The following is an 8,557-nucleotide window of genomic DNA, read 5'->3' as shown; positions in this document are numbered from 1 at the left end:
GTTGTTATGCTTTTCTAGAGTCTCTCTTTTAGCAGGATCTGATTTCTATTATATGCTACCAAAAATTTTAATGTAATCTGTAGGTTGAAACATAGTCTCTACTTCGAGGAAATTTATGGTGGGATTCTCAGCACAGTGAGCATCAAGCCTATCATTTAAAGTCCTAGTTTTGTACGGATTATGCCATGGATTCTGCCTTTGAAATGACTTGCACAAAATATAGCTGTTTTAAATTCCCATTTTTATGAATCAGTATACTCTACCTAATGGGTATTTTTGTGGTGAAAATAATCTTCCTCTATTTGCCTATTTCATATATATGGGTCTCAGAACCCTGATTTATCAGATCCAGTTTAGTAAAGTGAGGCACTAGGCATACATATGTGGAATGGAGTTCTGTGCTTTTTTAAGAAACAATTGAGTTTAAGACCAAAAGATAAAGAGGTTTAGCAGGAAGTGTATTGAAAGTAACACATGATTAAAAAGCTAAAAGAGATATTTAGAAGTGTTAGCAGTTTCGAGGAAACTATTATCCAAGTGCAAATTAGCTTGCATTAACCAGTCTTTAACGCTATAATGTGTGGCTATTTCTAATCTGTTAATAATAAGCAATTATGTGGTGTGATGAAGATTTGCCAGTTTAGAGCTGATCAACATAGCCCTATAGCAAAATTCTGTTTAAGTAAATTATCTTATGTTTTGGAAAAGAAATTCATTTCCCAAGAAGAGCAGTTATCCTAGAAAAATATTGCTTCCCAGAGAAATTAAATCTAGTGAAAATTTTTACTATAATATGTATAGGCCAAAAAATGTAGTTTTATTAAATACTATAAAAGAGAAGCTAGGGTGTTGGTGCAAGTTAGTTCATGAGTAAGAGTTCTTTTAATTGCAGGCAGCAGTGAATAAGCATTTATAAATTCTGGTAGGAAAAACAAGTATCATCCGTACTTGCATTGAAAGGATAGAGTCATTTTTCAGTACAATATAATATTTCTCTGGTAGTATGTTATTTAGTGCTAAGTGATATACTTTGAAAATGCATACTTTGTGAGGCTGAGGGGTAGAGTGTTATTCTGAATCATTTTGTAATGTTCATTACAACTCTGAAGGAAAACTCACTGATAGCATTTGTGACTAAGAAATTCCATTATAAGAAAGCATAAAAATCATATTTTGATAGGAAAGTTTTAATGTTTATTTTAAATTTTATTTAAAATGAATATTTCTTATTACTTGAGCAATAGGATCTTTATCATTGTGATACAAAAAGCTAAAGGAAAAAATCTTTATTTTTTCCATTTTTAATGTATTAGCTAATACAGAAGTGATTCAACTAGTGCCACAAGTGAGTATCATTGAAAACAAAATTGCTGCTCTATTTACTTCACTTGAATGAAATGTAAGAACTTATCTTTCTTGAGATGAAACCTAGAATTTAATGCTGAAAAGATCCATGTGAAATATTTTTTCAAAATCTTAAGTTTGGCTTTTTGTTTTCTTTCTTTTAGCATGAGCAAGCCTAATATAAAATTGTGCATTCATTCATTCCTTCAACAAATATTCCTTGAGTACTGTGTGGAAGCACTGTACCAGCTGTGGAAGATATAGCAGTGACCAAAACAGACACATGGTCCCCACTGTCATGTGGATTATAACCTAGCTAAAGAGATATTTAATGTGTAATCACACTATAGAGAGGTTTTCTGTTAATGTGAAAGGAGGCGGCACAAGGAAACACTTAGAGAAACAGAGTGGAGAGGGCTTCACACTGAGAAAAGAGTTGTCTTCTTTTTCTCATTCTTCCTTTCTCTCTTTCTCTTTCTCTCTCTCTCCTTATTTAATCTCCCTTTATCCCCATTCTCCCCCATCTGTTAGAATGGTTATTCTAATATGTTTAATGTATACCTTCAGTGTGTGTATGTGCTCTTATAGCATATTCATTATTGTTTAATATATACATATAGGTATTTGTGCATGCATTTTTAATTTAGATTCTCTTTACCTTTCTGATTGAGTACTATGGTATTCAGACATCTACGTGAACATTTAGTCCTATATTTCTATTATAATTGTTGCATAGTACTCCATGGTATGCATTCACCACATCTTTCCTTTCTGTTCTTCCAATGCTGGACACCCAGATATACTCCAACTCCTGCCACCACAAATAACATTGAGATGAATATCCTCATATATCTCTCCTTATGAGCCTGGGTGAGAATGTCTTTTACATATAACTATATATTCCCAGAAATAGATTTATCGAGTTGAGCATTCAGTGTGTGTTTAATTAATTTGGCCAAGTTCTGACAGCTTCTTCACCAGATTGCTTGCTATGGTCTATTTTCCCCACAGCAATGCATCAGGGTCCCTATTTCCCAATATTCCTACCAAACATTGGCATTACTTCCTAATTTTTAACACACTAACATCAGTATATCTAATATCAGCATGAGTGATAGCAACGGGTGATATCTCATTGTTGTATTAACTTGTGTTTCTCTAATAACTAATGAGTTTGAAAATCTTTTCATACTAGCCAAGTTTGTTTTTATGTAAATTTCCTGTTCTTAACCCTTGCTCATTTTTTGTTCAGGTTCCTATATTTATCTTTTTGGTTTTCAAAGGTTTCTGATATCAATTTCTTCTTTGATTTGAGATATTACAAAAATCTTCTCACTAGCTGTCATCTGGCAGGTTTTTTCTGTTGTTGTTTTGCATTAGGAATGTGGTGGTATAAAATCTAGAAGAATCCAGAACACCTCAAAGCAAAACTCTGAACCATTAGGCAGTATAGGTATGGTGCCAAGAGTCTGTGAAGATCTTTAAATGGTCTTTTTCATAGTGACTACATTATTTTTCATCCTGCTTGGAGTACTTTCCCATAGCAAATACCAGCATTAGGAGAGTTTTCTCTTTTTTTCCCCAAATTGTGAAAATCCTCCTATGGTCCCCTTTTACACTTGAATCTTTGTTGCATGTGATTCCTCCAGACATTATGGCTCCAAAATTCATGTTTTGGGGCAAGCTTTCTGCAAATAGTTTACCCAAATTAAGAGCAGTTAAGATTCAGAGATTACAAATATTATTGGGCATTATTTACATTGTATAATGGTATAACTTTTCAAAATATTCTTAGCAATTTATAATCAATGATAATTTTTTCTCAAAAACATCTTTAAATCAAGACAATATAAAAATAAATCAAACAAAAATCTTTTTTGAGCTATACTACATATAAAATACAGTGTTAGACATAGGGTAGGAATATGAAGGTGAATGGAAATAAATTCAAAATAGTAAAGCATAGCAGTGTTCCTCTTGAAGTTCAGTTGGATATATTCACTCATTAATTAGCAAAAATCATTTGTTGAACATCCAGTTCATGGCACAAAAAGTATCTGACCCAGAGTGGGTGTTCAATAAGTACTTGATGAATCAATGCAATGACTGAGTGAACATAATCATAACATAGTTTTTAATACTGTGTGGTAGAGACATATTTCACATGGTATGGAATCTCAGAAAAGGTGCACCTACTCCAACCTGGAGAGGTTGGGAATTGTTCCCTGGCAGATACCTGAACATGTCCAGGTAAAGAGAGAAAGAGCAAGGAGGACATTCCAGGCACCCCACCTTCACAAACACATGGGAGCTAAGAAACAACCTGTACTGTGCAGAGCAACTCACATAATTCAGTATTCCTGAAGGTTTGAGTGAGAGACAGGAAGAAGCAAGAGATAAAGATGGATAGTAGGTGTGCCTGTTAGGCCAAGGTAAGGTAAACCACTGAAAGGTTGTTAAGCAAATCAATGACATGGACTAAGTTGCCTTTTAAATAGATCCTTCTAGCTTTATGAAAGGTGAATTGGAAAGAACTTAGATTGAAGATGAAACAACAAATTAGGAATATTCTTAATAATAGAAATGAGAGATTTTCATGAAGCCCTGCATTAGGGATGTTGAAGAATCAATTTAGTAGATATTTAGAAGGTGTGAATTACAGCTTGATAATTAATTGGATACAGATTGGGAGTTGAGGAAGAAGTCAAAGGTGACTCCCAATTCTCTACTTTGGGTGACTGAGTGAATGAATGCTGCTGTCATCTACTAAGTGAGAGAATACAGAATTAGGAGCAAGTTTGGCAAAGAAGATAAGGCATTTGGGGATATTTTGAGGTTTTGGTACCTCAGGATCTTTTAAGTAAAGATGTACAGTAGGCAGTTGAATAAGAACAGTTAAATAATAATACAGTAAAGGGTGGCAAAATTTTACTTCCGTCTTTTTAGGGTCGCATCTGGGCCCAGGAATTAAATTAACGTAAGATAGATTAACAGGAAAAAGCATACAATTATTTTTTATTTATTTATTTTTTAGAGACAGAGTCGCACTGTGTTGCCCGGGCTAGAGTGCCGTGGTGTCATCCTAGCTCACAGCAGCCTCAAACGCCTGGGCTCAAGCCATCCTCCCACCTCAGCCTCCCAAATAGTTAGGACTACAGGCACATGCCGCCATGCTTGGCTAATTTTTTCTTAAATTATTATTTGTAGAGATAGGGTCTTGTGATATTGCCCAGGCTGGTCTCGAACTCCTGGGCGTAAGAAATCCTCCTGCCTCAACCTTCCAAAGTGCTGAGATTACAGGGGTGAGCTACCACACCTGGCATAAATTTATTTAATACAAGTTTTAGATGACATGGAAACTCTCAGAAGAAAATGAAGACCCAAAGAAGCAATCAGAGTCAGTTACTTACATAATGAATTGGACCAAGAATAGTAAACTGTGAAGAAGCAACTAAATTATGTGAGGAAGCTTAAAAGATAAGAGTTATTTTAAAAAAATCTGTATGGAATTCTCTTGATTTTGATTTCCCATTCTTAATGATAAGATGTATAAGGAGGATACCTTTCACATGGGAATTTTATCTTCTACTTTTAAGAAACAGCATGAAGGTCAGAGTGGTCTTTTTGCACCTGCTGTTTTTCAAATGCCTTTAACTTAAATAGTCAATATGCCAAAGTGGTATATTTTTAACTCCTTCATTTCCCTGATCTGGAACTTTCACAGAAGTTTCATATATTAAAAGCTGATTTTGGTAGCTGTGGAAAGAATTGTGTTAGCAGCTGAGTGGCAAGAAATCTGCAAAAAGAGAAAAGAACATAAATTGAAACAAGCAGAAAAGAACAAATCTTAGTATGTAGTCAAATATCTCATCGAATCATTCTCTTAGTCATGAGAATAGTTCAGTCCAGTTAAGCAGTTTTGTCTCATTTTAGGAAGTGATGTTGTAGGTGGGTTCCCATCTAAGTTAGGCCTCTGTATGGTGTGAGCAAACAGGTATTTAATAAGAGGGATTTCTGTGGAAACAAAAGAAAAACAAAGGTTAATTGTAGCAAATTATCAACATAGTTTTTAAATTAAGGTCATTAAATATGAAATGTCCGATTTTGAATCAAAAGTTTAGTTTATTATATCTCAAACAAGAAGCAGCATGATTAATCAAAGTATGTGCCCAAACTGTCAACACAGTTTTGCCATTTTAGTGATAGCTTGCTTATGCCAGCACAAGGGAAGCCTAGAGAGCCAGTGGTGATGAAATTGTGAAAGGCGTTTTCCACAGCGTGTTGAGAATTGAATATTTTTCCTTGCAAGAAGTGATCCAAAGCCTGGAAGAAATGGTAGTCAGTTGGTGTAAGATCTGGTGAATATGGTGGATGACAGAGAGTTTCCAAATCCAGCTTCTATAGTTTGAGCAGCATTTTATTTTTTTCGCAACATGTGGTCTTGCAAGAGGATTGGCCTGTCTCTATTGACCAATCTCAGATGCTTAATCGCAAGCAACCTCATCATTTCGTCCAGTTGGTTAAGTAGACATCCGCTGTAATCAGTTGACCAGGTTTCATGAAGCTATAGTGGATAACACCAGCACTGGACCACCAAACAGACACAATTGGCATTTTTTGGTAAATATTCAGTTTTGGACTATGTTTTGACACTTCATCTTTATCCAACCCCTGTGCTGAATAGTTGCAATTGTCAAAAAGAATCCATTTTTCATCACATGTAACAATACAGTATAGAAATAGTTCACCTTTATGTCGTGACAGCAAAGAAAGGCAAACTTCAAGATGATTTCTCCTCTGATGCTCATTTAGTTCATGCAGTACCCATCTATACAGCTTCTTTACCTTGCCAATTTGTTTCAAATGGTCCAATATTGTTAAATTAGTAATGTCAAACCTTGCTGTTAATTCACGCATAGGTCGAGATGGGCTCGCTTCCACTACAGCTTTCAGCTCATCACTATTCACCTGGGTCTCAGGTTGCCCACGTGGCTCATTTTCAAGATTAAAATCACCAGAACGGAACTTCTCAAACCATCGACATACTGTGTGTTCATTAGCCACATCCTTCCCAAACACTTTGTTGCTATTTCGAGCTGTCTGCGCTGCATTGGTTCCACAACGAAACTCATATACAAAAGTAACATGAATTTTTGACTTTTCCATGGTTTCATAAAAATTGCTCTAAAAAAATTTTGAAAGATAATCACGAGCCAAACATGTGTTTGAAAGAATGAGGATGTACCTTTCCAATAAAACAAGGAAAAAACCCAAGAAGCATCAAAGTGAAATGTCAGAGACATCAAATGTCAGAGATGTCAAACTTAGTACTTAAGGAAATCGGACATACCATACTTAATAACCTAATAGAGGACAGTCTGTTGAGATTTCCACTTGCTGGATTTGACGCATCTTTATATGGCAAAGTGAGGATAAGTAGTGACAATTTTGAAGAATTTTCTGGTATTTTTAATGTCTCTGGTGATGTCATCAGGAGTTCTGGTAACTTTTCAAGTGACCTACATAGTACCATGCATGAAGGTTGTCCCATACATGATCTGTTGTGGTGATTTCTCTGAAGTCTATATCAAGTCATCCACCTTTAGCTTGTTAGAGCTTCAGGAAAATGGTGGTTTTAGTTTTTAGTGAAGCCAAGTCAGAAGGATAGGAGAAAAGTTGGTATTGCTAATTAACGATGAAATGTATAAAATGGCAGGAGCAAGTTCACAAAGAGGAAAAAGCTTTAAGTCAGCAAATATGGCACTATTTGACAGTCCCGTAAGGGTGTGTTATAGTTTTTATTGAAACAAAATTTTCTCACTACAATCATTCCCATTTTTATCAAAAGATAATAAAAATAAGATGAATTTGTTTGAAAAGTAAGTTTAGTCTCATTAAACTTGGCCTGATTATTTACATAAGTGTAGCAAGAATACCGATTGATCATATAGGCTTTTTTTAGTCTTCTTTGCTGGCACTTTTAATAAGGAATCTTAGATTGAACTTCCAAAAGCCTCTCAAGAGTAGGCAGAGTTCCAGAAATTCTTACCCAGTCCAATGGTATGATCTTAAAATTATCAGAAACCTGTACTCCAGAGTACTTGTCAGAGTCTTTGCCAGGAACCAATTTGAAGACAAAGCACTTCTGTCTGTAGTGGACTGCAAGAGCTTTTAGGAAAGTATCACAGTAAAACAATAACTGTCCGTGAATGACAAAAGATTCAACAATGGTCATGATTAAAGGTCTGATGAGACTTCCTTAAAATGTAATTAAAAGGAAATTTGGTTATTTCTGGGATATACAATATTTTAAGTCAATAACTAGAATTATGGCTGATAATATTATATTAGGATATATCATACATATAGGAATTTTACATAATTTTGGAACATTTATATTAATAACATAACAAATATAACATAGAAAGTTAAGCATCATTTCTTCTTTGATAATGTTTTCCATGCAAACTTAACATATCAAATAAGTCTAGTTAGATTAATATCTCTCTTTTTATTAGGAATGAGAATAAATTATTTTGAGATATTCCGGAGGCCCATCTGGTAAATCCCGAAGTTAATTTAAGATCAAAAAGACTTAATTTGGAATTTGATTTAGGGAAGTTGTCAAAAATGTCAAAAGGTTTAAATATTTGATTAAAATAGGATCACAAGTCATTGTGAAACAATAGTTGTTTAACCAGAGTGATAAATAAAAGACTTTGAAGGCAAATATGGAAAGTTACATAGTTGTAGGAGAAGCCTTAGCTCTTTATTGATAGAATTCAATTACTTTTTTTAAGTAATTGAAGACCTGATATAAAAGCACAGGAAATTATTTTGATAAAACACAAAATATTTGTTTTATAGGTAGACCATTTTAAAAGTAAAGAAAAATCTTTCGTAATTTCTTTTAGCAAGAGCAGATCAATATTCTAAAAAACATTTTTTCTTTTTAACAAAGACCTAATTCTAGTTTGCATGAGTTTACTCCTGATATTAAGGCCCATTTTTAAAACCCTTATAATGAATGTATTCAATTTAGTCAGCTTGAGTATACAAAATTCTCTCTTTTGTTTTGTCTTTCCAAATATCATATACCATCATTTTGTATATTAACACCATTTTATAATTTCTAGGAACATGTTTTCTCATAGTACAGTTTTTCAATGTGGCACAGGATATGTTTATTAACAGATCCAAATACCCTTTGTTC

This window comes from Propithecus coquereli, unplaced genomic scaffold, assembly GCF_000956105.1.
Source record: "Propithecus coquereli isolate 6110/MARCELLA unplaced genomic scaffold, Pcoq_1.0 Scaffold23, whole genome shotgun sequence".
In the NCBI taxonomy this organism is placed as follows: Eukaryota; Metazoa; Chordata; class Mammalia; order Primates; family Indriidae; genus Propithecus; species Propithecus coquereli.
The sequence above is the reverse complement of the archived record's forward strand: the minus strand, read 5'-3'. Positions refer to the sequence as shown.